Genomic DNA, 15041 nt, shown 5'->3' with positions numbered 1-15041 from the left:
GATCAAAATCTCCATGGTTTTGGGTTGACAGATAGCTATCAATGCTGTTCATTTTCCCAAAGATAATGGTTGGAACACATGAGCCACAAAATCAATAACATGAATGATTATTTGCCAGTGAAATCGATGAATATAACTTCTAATAAATGTGTCCTTCATGAATGAAAAACATGATTACGAAGATTCAGGCTAGCATAAAGAGTGAACTCTGAGAGTCTCGCAGTTTGTTTACCTGCAGACAGATTTGGTTCTAGATACATGATATCTCAAACTAATGCAACAGACTTAGAAACACAAAAGCAAAATAGGGTCAAATATAGACAGGTCTTTTAGGAGTTCAAGAGTTGTCACAAAGCCTGGCAACATTTATTTCCTACCTACCCCAACAAAACATTATGGCATATTGACATTAGAGTCATCTTAAGGTGATGAGTGATATTAAATGTCACTATCTATCTGATTCTTGTGTTTCTTCTACTGTGATTTTGCCAAGTATTGTAAAATACCCCCAGAGTTGGGGAACTCAGTATCTTCCCAGGCACTCCAAAACAGAAAAAGATGGTAGAACTGGGTTAAACAGTATAGGAGTTCATGGGTAGAGTAGTTCCAAAAATGTCCCCAATAGGTATTTCACAAAGAAACCATCACACTTTAAGATAGAAGGGAATTATTTATGAGCTACAATTTAAAATGGTGTCTATAAAAAAATTGTTGACATTTATAATCATATTTTAGGGAACAAAGCATTAGTGGTCTAGAAGATTTTACCATATATATCAACTCCTTACTTGTTGATGGAATAAAAATGAAGCCTAATGACATTAATTTAAAAATCTAAACCAGGGCTCCTCACTGCAAAGCATCTGCTTGGTTACTGTAAGGTGAATGAAAGAGACATTATGTTTATGAGTGAGCAAAATGCATTAGGCCTTCCAGGATTGGGATCAAAAGGTTAAGAAAAAAACAAGGTAAAAAATGTCCTTTTTAAGTGTACTGTCATGATCTAGGTTGAACTATCAACATTTTAGCCCTGATGTTGTTGGCATCTAAAGCTACTTGACACATAAAGAGGACAGTTGGGATTGACCTATTGAGGAGGAAATGGAATGTAAACCAGAGGCAAATCAGAGCTTCAGCTCAACTTGGCAAATAGCCTACTTCTCAAACTACCCATATTGCTTCCCAAGGAGACCTGGAACACTGATGACAGCAGTTAGATTTAGGAATCTCACCAACCTAAGGATGAGTACTCTCAGGCCAGGTCATGAGAATTATATCTTTATGAATCCAAAGGGCAGAGAGTCACTCTACTTTTATAGAAGTAAATGTCAGTTTAATATAAGTACTATCTTTCTAATTAACGAAGCTGTCAAAAAACTGAGTGTGCTGCTCTATGATATGAATTTGTGGTTTCTGGATATGTTAAAAAAAACTGCATGACGACTGTTACTGAAGGAGTTAGCATGGTTTTCAGATGATCTATGATGGGTCCTTCCATCTCTATAATTCTAGTCACTCATTCGTTCATTCATTCAATCCTCCAACAAAACTTGATTCTCTGATATTGGCACAAAATGACCTCCTTTCTGTTTTTATTGTATTATTCATTTGAATTAAATAGATATTGTGAAAATCTGAAAGAATTAAGGAAGTGAAATAAAAAGAAGCATTCAATTTCATTTTTCTTTTCTATTTTTTTTAAAAAAAGATTTTATTTATTTATTCATGGGAGACACATGGAGAGAGACAGAGACACAGGTAGAAGGAGAAGCAGGCTCATCGCAGAGAGCCTGATGTGGGACTTAATCCCAGGACCCCAGGATCACGCCCTGAGCTGAAGGCAGACACTCAACTGCTGAGCCACCCAGGTGTCCCTCAATTTCATTTTTCAATGTACAGAATCTTAGAACAACCAATCTATCATTTAATTGATCTACAAAAAAACAATTTTTTACTAATTCTTCGGTTTCATATAGATAATATATTATGCTGATTAGTTTTACAGAATTTATTCATAGTTTTGTCATTCCTTGTTCCTTCGCTTCATACAAGGCCCTTTTCAAATGTCATCATATTGGAAAATCTTTCTTTTGCCTCCCTATGAAAAATGGCATTCTCACTCAATCATTCTTTACTCTAATACTGCTTTATTTTTATTGACAAAATATATCACCTCATGATACTGTTGTTTATTTCCTGTCTCTATCCATTAGATTGTAAATTCCCTGAGAATAGGGATTCAGACTGTTTTGTTCACTCTTATCTTCCTATTGCTATGATAATATCTGGCACATAGTTGATGCTCAAAAACATATGTTAAATGATTGAGCAAATAAACGGATGAATGAATAAGTGAATGTAACTGCCTGAATTAATAAATTACTTTGCATAACATGAGTGAGTTTTGATTGCAAACAGACATTATTTTAATATCATAAATAAAGTAGTCAATATAAAATAAAGCTTTTTTTAAGTTTACATTTAAATGTCAATTTACACTGACAGAAGTAAACTGAAAATGACTAAGGGAACAAAAATAAATATTTTTAAGAGTTTTAAGCCCCACCCATTAGAATTTTCATCTTCTATCATGTCTTAGAAAAATAAATGAGACTAACTTAAAATAAAAAAACATTCAAAAACTGTCTAAATTTCCTGGCGTTCCAGTGAAATTGAAAGTTCCAGCTCAAGTCACTAAGACCCAGATTAAATTTAATGAGAGAGAATTTTGTAAGTAATTTCTACAATGGTTAATTCTCAAAAACATTCCATTTCTCTATATGAATTCATGCTACATGACCACTGCAGAGGATAGAGATGCTGAGGAAAAGACATTGTTCTGATGCATTGCTATGCATTGGGGATTTTGTAATATATGAAATATGTGTGCCCATTGACATTTTAAAATAACTGTGATCTTTATTATATCTTCCTGACTGTTGACCCATCATGTTTTATAGTTCCATCTGAGTATTTAGTGTTGAATACTAATTTTCAAAAATAAATACTGTTTTCTTTTTTTTTAAATACTGTTTTCTATACAGATGACAAATATTTTTTGCAAGTTATGATCTATCCAGTTATTTATTTTAGGTACTGCACTAGAAAACCAAATATGGTGGAGTTTTCTGATTATTGTTTATATCAATTCAACAATGCAGCTTACTTAGAAAGTAGCAAATGTCAATGTGAATATAAAAAATAAATTTTCCTATGGACATCAGCAAACTATGCATACAGAAATGGATTGCAAAACAATTTTAGGAGGGATTTTGTGATTATATGCTTAAAGACTAAGTATAAATCAGTAGGTCCCAAATATTTTATATCATTTTTATTTATTTATTTTTATATCATTTTTAAAGTGGCAATGTAGCTCAACATTTTGTACTATATAAAAAGTAATATTTTTGGAATTTTTTTTTTTTTAATTTATGATAGTCACAGAGAGAAAGAGAGGCAGAGACACAGGCAGAGGGAGAAGCAGGCTCCATGCACCGGGAGCCTGACGTGGGATTCGATCCCGGGTCTCCAGGATCGTGCCCTGGGCCAAAGGCAGGCGCTATTCTGAAAGGGTGAAGTGGCAGAAATTTATACAGCAAAGTAGTAAGAAAATACTAATTAATGGATTAAAAACTTACAATACTTCAAGTAACAACTTTCCTAATCCTTTTTTTCTTTAATGGCGGGGTGGGGGGGACCCCTCCATTCCCTCAACAACTTCTTCTTCTTCTTCTTCTTCTTCTTCTTCTTCTTCTTCTTCTTCTTCTTCTTCTTCTTCTTCTTTTTAACATTTCCATTCTCTTGTTGTTAGATGACTCTCTGTTTTTATGCTTTTACTAAATAAACACACATAGTGGTAAATTTAGAAATCTAGAGTATCAAGAAAAAGTTTTCCATAATATTATCATTCAGAAAGATTTGATCATTTTCTATAAGGGGCCTCTTTCATTATGGATAATTAGAACTGTCCTTTATTAGTCATAAAATTGACATTTCAAAATGCAAAAGCAAAAATTGCAAAGGATGTTATCATGGTGAAAATATTCAAGCCTTGCTTCTCTGACTATGGGAAAACTTCCATCAACACAGTATTGTAAGACTCTTTGGATAAAGACCAAGCATCCTGCCTTTACATCACTGTTCCATTAATTGAAAACTGGCTGGTAGCATTAGTACAGCATTTATTCAGGGGGTTATCCAATTCATATCAGTTGGCTTTAGCAACTAGACATATGGATAAACTAAAAGCTGTCAATTCACTTTAGTTTCCTTAAAATTGCTGTATAAAATATGCTAGTGTCCATTAACTTAGATAAGGCTGAAGTTGAATATTTGAGGCATCTTATTGCTCACTGAATCAACAAAACTGCTTTACTTTTTTATCTTTTTAAATATTTTTGGGGGTTGGGAGAGATCATATTAGGAATAGAGCTGTAATTGATTTGTTTAATACCACATAGATACCACCTGTATGGTATTGTTTGAAAGCCCTATCCAAATCAGAGTAAACTCCTGTGTCAAATGCAAATATGAAGATATCTAAATATTAATAAAGATCTATTTCTTCCATAAATAACAATAGATAGGAAATGAGCAATTGGATAGGGCTGTGTGCATCCAGATAAGCTCTTCATTAAAACCAAGTTTACCAATGGTAGTGTTGTCAGTTAAGATACCATGACACATACACAATGAAATCATATATAATTTAAACTGTCCTCACTTTACAAAATACACAATTGAACAACTGTAATTGATTCATGTATTGCAATTTTCATTCCATTAGTTAGAATATATAACCAAAATTGGGGCTGTCAATCAGAAAAGTGAAGGCATGTTTTGTATTTTATGATATTAATTGGAGGAGGAAAATCATTCTTTGTATTTATGCAACAGGGCTATACACATTTTAGGTAATACAATAGTGAATATACAAGCTCCCTCTAGTCATATATTAGTTTCAGCACCTTGATAAATATATGAAAATAGGTTAATATAATGCCCTGTGAAATAATTAGACTGGTTTTCATTTCATTTGAACTAACTTTATTGATTGTATTGCCTTTCAACACTATCATTTTTTTTGTTTTTGTTTTGTTTTGTTTTGACTCCTGTATTTATTTTTGTATTTTGGAGGACTCTGTTTTTATTCAGAGTCTATAAACCTGAATTACTAATCTAAGAAAGTCATATCATATCTCTGGGTATCAATGGACTGATATATTTTGATAATGAAATCAGGGACAAAACACACTTAGATGTAAATATTCATGTTATTGAATTCATATATAGGAGTCTTCCATATTAATCTTCTCCAAAAAATACTCTTTTCTGGGTATTTTATTTAAAGACTCTATTTATTTATTCATGAGAGACACACACACACAGAGAGAGAGACAGAGAGAGAGAGAGAGAGAGAAAGGCAGAGACACAGGCAGAGGGAGAAGCAGGCTCCATGTAGGGAGCCTGATGTGGGAACGTGGGACCCGATTCCGGGACTCCAGGATCGCACACTGGGCTGCAGGCGGCGCTAAACCGCTGCACCAGGGGACTGCCTTTTTCTGGGTATTTTTAATTTTTGAACTCGTTTATGAAATTTTATATATTTTCTGTGGATTTATTTCAGATCTTCTAATAGTCAGCTTTGAGCATCATTTCATATATACCCTAAGTATACCAGGTTATAAATAACATATTTATATTTCAAATATCAACTAGCATAGGTCCAGGTAGTTTCAAAGGAGCAACAAATAAGCACATTTTTAAAAAAGATTTTATTTATATATTCATGAGAGATAGAGAGAGAGAGAGAGAGGCAGAGACACAGGCAGAGGGAGAAGTAGGCTCCATGCAGGGAGCCCAATGTGGGACTTGATCCCAGGACTCCAGGATCACACCCTGGGCTGAAGGCAGGTGCTAAACCACAGTCACCCAGGGATCCCAATAAGCACAATGTTAAGGGAGGTATCAAGCCTAACTGATTATATAATGAGTCTTGATTATTATAAAATACATCTCATTTCCTAGCCTTCATGATATATTTGCTTTCTCCTTGTTATTCTTTTTACTAAAATAAAAACATTGTGGAATTTTTCAAATTATTATGCATGAATATGAGAGGTATACTTGAGTTAATATAGGCCCATTCCTTATTAGCTGAACCATATGTAATTGCTCAAATTTGGCCATTTTTTGACCCACAAAAATGGTAACTTTACACAGTTCAACCAATTATATCATAGAACAAGATACATGGAAACAAGGTGGATGAGGCATGTAATACTTGAAGAGCACATAGATTGAGAGCCCTGTATGTAAATTTAAGTTCCAGATTTAACATATATGTGTTCTGTGCACTAACTCCCTTAGCTTTAGAATCCTCAACAGAAAAATGGGAAGATTCATTCTATACATGGTTCTTCACAATCAAGCATGATAAAAAATTCAAAGCTTTGTGAACCTAATGACTTCAATCATACGTGTCAATCATTTTGTGGACAGACACAAGATTTTAACATATCTTACAGTCTCTCATTTCACTCCATATTGGTAGTAACTGCAGTCCTTCCTCATGTAGCTGTGGTTACTTTTGGTCCCAGAGAATCTTAGAGATGAAGAGATCACTGTTTTTTAGAATTAAAAAAGGACGAGAAACTATTTTTATTTTGCCTAACGCACACAACAGAAGACATAGTAGAAATGTGGTATGCAAACTCACCTGAGCATAATAAAATTTACTAAGACTTCCTCAGCTACATAATCTCCTATACCCTTCCCAATCTCTTGACCTGTCCAGTTACAACTCAAGCCACTAGTCAAGAAAGCCAAAGGGCAATCTTCCTGTATCTCTCTTCCCTAGCTTTGTTTCTGTGTAGAACTTATTTCTTCCAGCCAACCAAACATCCGTTTACTTGTTTTCAGTTTACCCATTTGTTCTATTCATTCCTAAAATGTTTGTTGAATTCAAAGAATATAGCATGAAATCTGCTGAATACTGGGAATGAGAGATAATAAGCCAACTGCTGTGGGACTGAGGGATTGCCCCTCTGCAGGCACCAAGTCTTAAGGGAGTATTAAGATACCTTTTGTGAGAAGAACTACAGTGTGCAGGAGGCTGCCTTGAATATGATTCATGACAAAATAGGTTGCTGTGTCATGGGGGAAAAAACTTACTAGAAAAAACTATGTCATTATTAGTATAGCCACAGACCTATCAAAAAATGATTGTGGGGTGATTAGCAGAATAAAATACCATATATGTCCTTGAATTTCTCTGTAATCTAAGAATCTTGATTCTATATCATTTTAGACTTAAGTTAGGAAAATATGCATAGCATTTGAGAAAATAGGAGTGAATATTTTGGGGCACAGTGTAGACCAGTGGTTTGCAAACTTTATTATGTAAAGAAAAGCCTTGAGGTATCATTTGCGCGGGGGAGGGTGGCACAAGTTGGGTGAGGGACAAGAGTGAATGAACAGAGCAGCTCACAGACTCTATCTCTTCCTGCTTTATTCACAGCACTTCTATGATTTTCTATTTTACATATATTGGCTTCTGTCTTATATTTCTTTTGTGCCATAGGACTCCATCTCTATACTATATCTGAAAAAAAAATAGATATATTTACTTGGCTCTAAGTGTTCATCTGCTAAAGCAAAAACTGAATGGTGTGGAGCTGAGCCATCTTTCCAATTCGGAGTTTTAAATCATTGTGAAATGAGTAGAGTTCAAACCATATGTTTTCTTTTATGAAATAAGTAGTAGAGGGAAACATTTTTTTTTCCCCACTCAGTAAGTTTGTTTCTCTGGTTCCTGTCAAAATTGAGGAGAAAGATTGGTAGATACAGACACTATAATTTCTGGTTAAAATGTTCTTGACTGTGGAGGAACGTTGTTTAACTTTCTTGCATCTTACAGAAGCTTTCCGTCAAATTTTGAAATCAGGGTAGTATTAACTTTTGACCACAAAAATGGAGGTTAGCCCTAACAGAAACAAAGGCTTATTTTGCTTACTATCATTGGTATGTCAATGTGGACATCTTGATAACTCTCTTTTCCCTCAAATGAAAGTTCCATTCTTCTTCTTCTAGTCAAATTCTCCCTCTTCCAGCATTTCAGGATAATCAGAGAGCCAAAATTAGATTCCCAAAGTGGACATTTAGTTTTTAACATCCTAATTTTTGGAAGACACATCAGAAAATGACCTAATTTTATGTGAGCCTGAAGACATTTCCTGCCCAGGCCGCGCCTTATGAAATTTCCTACAGATGGCTGTATTTCTTGATCAAATAATTTTTTTTTTAGCTGTATCATTGCTTTTGTTACATTTTAAGTAAAGCATTCTAGTTCAAGAGAAATATCCCCTCCACCTTCATCGCTTTCACAATACTATGGGTCCAGATTAAAAAAAAAAAAAATCTACCTGGGTTTTTCTACATAATGCTATTTCAGTATTTCAATTGATAGTGCAATCAATACATCAGACTATGTGGCAGTTTCTGATGGAGACTATATCATTGTATTAATCAATCAACTTGTAGAGACATTCAAAGTAAATCCCCCTTGGCAGTCACAAAGTTAAGAGAGAAGGCCAGAGAAAGGAAGCAGCACATCAAATAACACAAATCAAATGGGTTTAGAAGAAAAACAACAACAACTTTTAGAGGTCACTAGGAAAGGAATGTTACATGATAGTTCTCTGATTTGTTCAGTATTTTGAAAAACTACATTTCTTCTTGTGCCAAGTTTAACATAATGTGCTTAAGCTATTGTACACTGGAAATATATAAGGAACCTCCATTACCACTATTTTTCTATGAGATTGCAGCTCCATAGTGCTGCTTATTCACTTATTAATGTCGTATAATACTTGAAATCATAAATTATTTAGTAAGAAAACAGATGCATAAACTCATCTTTTGAAGCTTTGAAGTTGTGAACAATAGTAACTTAAAAAGAAAAATATAAAGACTTCTTTGCTTATCCCTACTTCATCAGGTTAAAGGAACTTAAGTTGACCTACTCTAATGCAACTCCATTAAGGAAAACTTTAATTAGAAAGAGTAAGACACCGTTTAACAATCAGAGAGTCAACAACAGATCAGCATGGTGGTTCTGAGAAGTCTGTTTTTCTTACTTAGCTGAACAGAGAAATGTTTTACTAACATGGATGAAGAAATGAAAGTTCATTTTGCTTCCAATTTTCAACAAGGGAACACTGAGTAATCAAAGAAATAATGCTGACTGAAGCTTTGGAATGGTGATTATGAGGGTATGCTCTTTAAGCTTTTTTTAAACTTTTTTTAACTTCAAATACTCTCAAAATTAAAAAGCTGGGAAACCATAACCATCATCTCTGTAATATTCTTCCTATTATGGTATAAGATTATTGTCTCTTTACCCATGTTCCTTATCCACATACAAGTAGGCACTATAAAGTGCTTAATACATGGCCTGAGACCTATATGTTTCCTTAAAATAACATAGTATAGTTTAATATAGTTCTTCTTATGCAGATTTAATTCACAATGAGAACATTGACCTAGCATTTTTAATTTCTTCTCCATTAAACCTTTTCTTTTTTATTTATTCATTTAGCTGTGTATAACTCACTCACTATTTCTATTGCATTATATTCCACCGAAAGAACCCACTGTATTTATTTTATTTATCACCTTTGTAGGACATTTGGCTGCTTTCAATTCTCTGTTTGTGTAAAACAATGCTAAAAAGAGCTTCCTGTATTTGCCACCATATGGTTCTATGCATGAGTTTTCCTTTGGGCTGTCAGGTTGTGGGATGGGGAGTAAAACCAGCAGTGATATTAGATTAATGCACACTTAATTTCATTAAATCTGATGGATTGCTCTCCAGAAAGTCTGTGCCAGTTTACATCTCACCAGCAGAGCCCCAAATGGTTCCATTTTTCACCCATCACCAGCAGCTAAAATTCTCTCACTTTCTAATTTTTGTCAATGTGATGGTATAAAATTATTTCACACAATTATTTTAATAACCATTTTTTCTAACTACTAAAAACATGGACTTTCTCTTCATATGCACTTTCCTTTTTATTAAATTACATTTCTATTCCTTTTATCAAGTTTAATGTCTTTTGTTGTTATTGTTGGTGATTTGAAGGCAAGGTTTATGTATTCCACATAGTAATATCTTGTTTCAATTTAGATACTGAAAATATATCCTTCCAGACTGCTAATTTTGTCCATGATGTCCTATGTAAGAAATAAATCCATAATTTTGATCTGACCTAATCCATAAATATTTCCCTTATTATTTATTACTTATTATTTTCTTCTTTCTTCAGGTTATCAGTCTTATGTATGTATGTATTTATACATTTATTTTTATGTGAGCAATCATTTGATTTATAAAAAGGTACAACAAAATTTAAAATGATACAAAATACAAATATCAAAATAATATTAAAAGGTGAGTGTATTTAACCATACTCAGCTCATAACAAAGCAAATGGGGAAGGGGAATAATTCATGCTATATAGTGTATTGCTAAATGAACTCACAGCAGAACAAGTTGATAAGGCAGAGGAACTGGATCTTTAAAGAATTAGAACTATGGGGCTCCAGAATCATCTGGCATTTGCTCAATGTTGTACCTATGGTTAGAAACGTACATGATGAGAACTCCAGGGATCTTTCAGATCCTTCCTTTAAGGTCTTGGTGGCTACAGGATAACATTTGTACTGAATTATTCTCTGTACTAAGCAGTCATCTACATATGTTCCTTTGTATGTCCGTGGTAATTGTTCCAATCTTGGATACTTGGCAATCCTTAGAGTCACTTGATAACTTCTGTTCCAATCTCTCAGTTTCAGCCATTACACAGTCAGTTATACAAGGGAAACACTTAGCATACGGATGGCTTATCACTGACTACTGAGTCATGTTTGTGTTTAATGGAAAAGTTGCTATCAACCAGGATGTGGTAAGGTGGGTCAGCTGTGTAATGCTTTGGGAGAATAAGCAGGAAGGATGTTGGGAGGACTTCTTTTTCCTTGGGTGCATTGAGATCTTTCTTTTCTTTATTTTTAGGTTTTAATCTATCCTTCTCTTTAAGCCTCTGATCTCAGACTAAGTGTTCAGTTCATGGTTTCATACTTTCTTTTGCTTCCTTCTGTTCATGCCACACTCTTCTTGGTCCTTCTTCCTCCTTCTTCTTCTTTCTTCTTCTTCTTTTCTTCTTCTTCTTCTTCTTCTTCTTCTTCTTCTTCTTCTTCTTCTTCTTCTTTCCTCTTCTTCAAGATTTTATTTATTTATTCATGAGAGACCAGAGAGGCAGAGACATAGGCAGAGAGAGAGAGGCAGGCTCCCTCTGGGAAGCCTGATAAGGGACTCCACCCTAGGACCCCCAGAGATCACGACCTGAGTCAAAGGCAGATGCTCAACCACTGAGCCACTCAGATGCCCCAGTCCTTCCTGTTTAAAACAAGTTTTTCATTTGGCTTCCAGGAATTGACTTCCTTTAGACTCATTTTAACCATGTCTCTGGTTAATCTTCAGACTCCTTCCTTTATTCTTTTTTTTTTTTTTTCAATTCTACCTCTCAGCATCCCCACAGCTCCATCCTCAGTTCTTTTATTTTTTTCCTATCTCTACTCATTGCACAGTAAATTGCATCCATTCTCAAGGTTATGATTAACGTTACATGCTCATGAGTCTCAAATTCTGTCTCTAACCAAACCCTTCCTCTAATTCCAGACTGGCACATCCTCAGTGAATCACAAATCAGACAGAGGTTCTACTGGAGAAGCAGAGCCAGGAGGAGATACATTGCTGCAGTCAACTGGCTTGTAGGATGCTGGACCCTGACCAAGAAGGTAAGAAATCTGTAGGGCAGGCTGTCAGAAATGGCAAGCTAGAACTCTCAGCCAAGGGCTCAAATTATTAACCATAGGAGCAATTTCTTTTTTATGGAAGCCTCAGCTTCACCTTTCAATTGACTAAATGAGGCCTACTCAGACTAGGTAAGATAATCTCTGTTATTTGAATTCAACTGATTATGGATTCTAATTGCATTTACAAAATAGCTTCCACAGCAATACATAGGTTTTGTGTTTGATTGATTAACCAGTGACTCTAGCCTAGTCAAATTGATACATATAACCACCATATATACATATACATACAACCAAACATACATATAACCAAAGCATTTCTCAAAGCAAACTCTTAATTCCTTTGTCCTCCTCACCCTAAGCCTTCTCCTCACAGATTTTACCCCATCCCAGTTTATGTCAAGAAGCATAATCTTTCCATCAGAAACAGTAGAATGCCTGTCAGTCATTTTGATTTCTTATACTTTGCATCCAGTACACTGGCAAAACTTGTTAGTTCTATCTTCTTTTTTTTTTTCTTTTAAAGATTTTATTCATTTATTCATGAGAGACACAAGGAGAGAGAGAGGCAGAGACATAGGCAGAGGGAGAAGCAGTTTCCATGCAGGGAGCTGGATGTGGGACTTGATCCAGGGACTCCAGGATCACACCCTGGGCTGAAGGCGGTGCTAACCACTGAGCCACCTAGGCTGCCCAGTTCTGTCTTCTATATCCATAATATGACCAATTCCTACCACCACTAGGAAATATGGTTCAAGCCAAGATCAACCTATTCCCAGATTTATGGCAATAGCCTCCCAACAGATCTCTGCACCTTTAGGCTTGCTGAGCTTTGGTGTTTTGTCCATAAAGCAGGCCACATCCAGATCCTGCCAAGGGAAATCATGTCACTGTTCTCTTCAAAATGCCTAATGACTTCTATCATAGGAAAAAAGTGAAAGGGAGAAAATAAAGGTTTGTTCCATGGATTGATGTCTTTTACTTCCTTTCCTATAAGAATTTTTTAACTGGAGAAAGAAACTAACATATGTGCAATATTTGTTGTACCCTATACAAACTAAACGTTTTAATTAATAAGAGTAATATCTAATATTTATCAAACACTTACTATGTGCCCTGGTACTGCTCCAAGAACTTTAGGTATTATCACAGTTAAGTCTGTGACAACACTGTGAAGCATTATCATGATTACCAGTTTTCATTCAAGAAAAATGAGGTATAGAGAGATAAACATCTCACCTAAATTCACAGACATAATTAGGCAAATTTTTGTGGAAATAATTGGTATCAAAAATGACCAAATAAACACTGATGGGCTGTATAAATTACTTGAAACATCTTAGAAAGAACACTTTAAAGTGCTTGAATGTCTTCAGTATTAAAAAAGGGAAACATGGGTCATACCTAGCCTGTTACCTGTTTTTTATAATAGTTTTTATTGGAACATAGCTACAATTATTTGTTTACATATTGTCTATGTCTGCTTTCACGGTAGGAGGCAAAGTTGAGGAGTTATGGTAAAGACCATATATGACCTGAAAAACTGACAATATTTTTTATTTAGCCCTTTATAGAAAAAAGTTTGCTGACCAACGCTTAGAAGAAAGTCATTGAAAAATATTATTGTAAAAAAGTGTTCTGCTTTCTTTCTATAGTTGTCCAGTTACCTTTGAGATGAAGACAGAATTTGGTCATGGAGTCATGAAAGCAAAATATTCCACCCGAAATACAAGTAGTCATGCCTTCTTACCAGGTGCTTACATTTAGGTAACAAATCTACTTAAAATCATTTAACAGAAATTGCAAGGCAAACTTTGAGTTTTTAGAGCCCTCTGGGAATCATTTATTTGATTCATTGGCTGTTAAACAGATGTCCTCACATTAGAATTTCAGGGTCCATAAAATGTGATAAGAACTGGGAATGCATCTAAAACAGAGACCATTAAAGACCAGGTCTCTTCTTGTGAGTTTCTGTTGGCTCTTCTCTCCCCAGCCCCCCACCCCCACCCCCACCCCGGCCCTTACTTTGTCTCTTTCTTTGCTCGTTTTTGCTGCCCAGGTACTCAGTGGAAAAGCTCTCGTCAATTTTCTTATCATTAATTAACTATTACCAATACAAGATTCATGTATTTTATGGTTCAGAAACATTAAAAATATATATATATATCTTTAGATTTATTATTAAAAGTAGAATTTCTTGTAAGGTAAAATAGGTATTTAGAGGAAGTTTCTACTTAGGTGCTAGTTTCAATATAACCTATTATAAAAATAAATGAGTTCCTGTTGATTTATATTCTTGTTATATGGTAAATACTTTATTAAAACCTATTGCATAGGGACGCCCACGTGGCTCAGTGGTTGAGGTTCTGCCTTCGACTCAGGTCGTGATCCCAGTGTCTTAAGATCAAGTCCCACATCAGGCTCCCTGCATGGATCCTGCTTCTCCTCTCTCTGCTTATGTCTCTGTCTCTCTCTGTGTCTCTAATGAATACATAATAAAATATTTTTTAAAAACCCTATTGCATAGTATATTATTTAATACATATGGGGAATTAATGGATATTAAATGAGCTGTTTTAAAATATTTTTGTAGTTTAAAAGAGAAAAAAATCCTCTTCCCCACTGGCATCACACTTAATCATGTATTTATTTTTATTTGAAACATCTATGTCTGAGAAGTCTATATATGAACTTACACAATAACTAAACTAGAAATTTTTTCATTTATCAAACATTTACTCAAAAGTTACAAAGTTACTTTCTGCAAGTGACTGAGGATACAAAAATAATTCAAAATTTAAATAATATAATCACTAAAAATAGTAATATTGACAACAATAATTATCAAAATATAGGGGCAGCAGGCAAAATTATATTCAGAGAACTACTTCTGGATTTAAATTTTGTCATTCTTGGGAAGCCTGGGTGGCTCAGTGGTTGAGCATCTGCCTTTGGCTCAGGTCATGATCCTGGAGTCCTGGAATTGAATCCTGCATCAGACTCTGCAGGCAGCTTGCCTATGTCTCTGCTTCTCTCTCTGTGTCACTCATAAATAAATAAAATCTTTAAAAAAATAAATTTTGTCATTCTTAGCGGAATGAAACATAAAGAATTCAGCTCAAGAAGAAAAACAATAAGAAAACAAAATTAAAATAAGGAAGAAA

At 34.7% G+C, this 15041-nt stretch overlaps 1 pseudogene; it reads right to left on the bottom strand.

The window, feature by feature from the left end:
* Positions 1-10594: 10594 nt before the first annotated feature.
* LOC121495136 lies at positions 10595-13063 on the bottom strand (annotated as a pseudogene).
* Between the last annotated feature and the right edge of the window lie 1978 nt (positions 13064-15041).

The sequence above is a fragment of the Vulpes lagopus genome, chromosome 7 (assembly GCF_018345385.1).
Source record: "Vulpes lagopus strain Blue_001 chromosome 7, ASM1834538v1, whole genome shotgun sequence".
NCBI lineage: Eukaryota > Metazoa > Chordata > Mammalia > Carnivora > Canidae > Vulpes > Vulpes lagopus.
The sequence above is the reverse complement of the archived record's forward strand: the minus strand, read 5'-3'. Positions and strand labels throughout refer to the sequence as shown.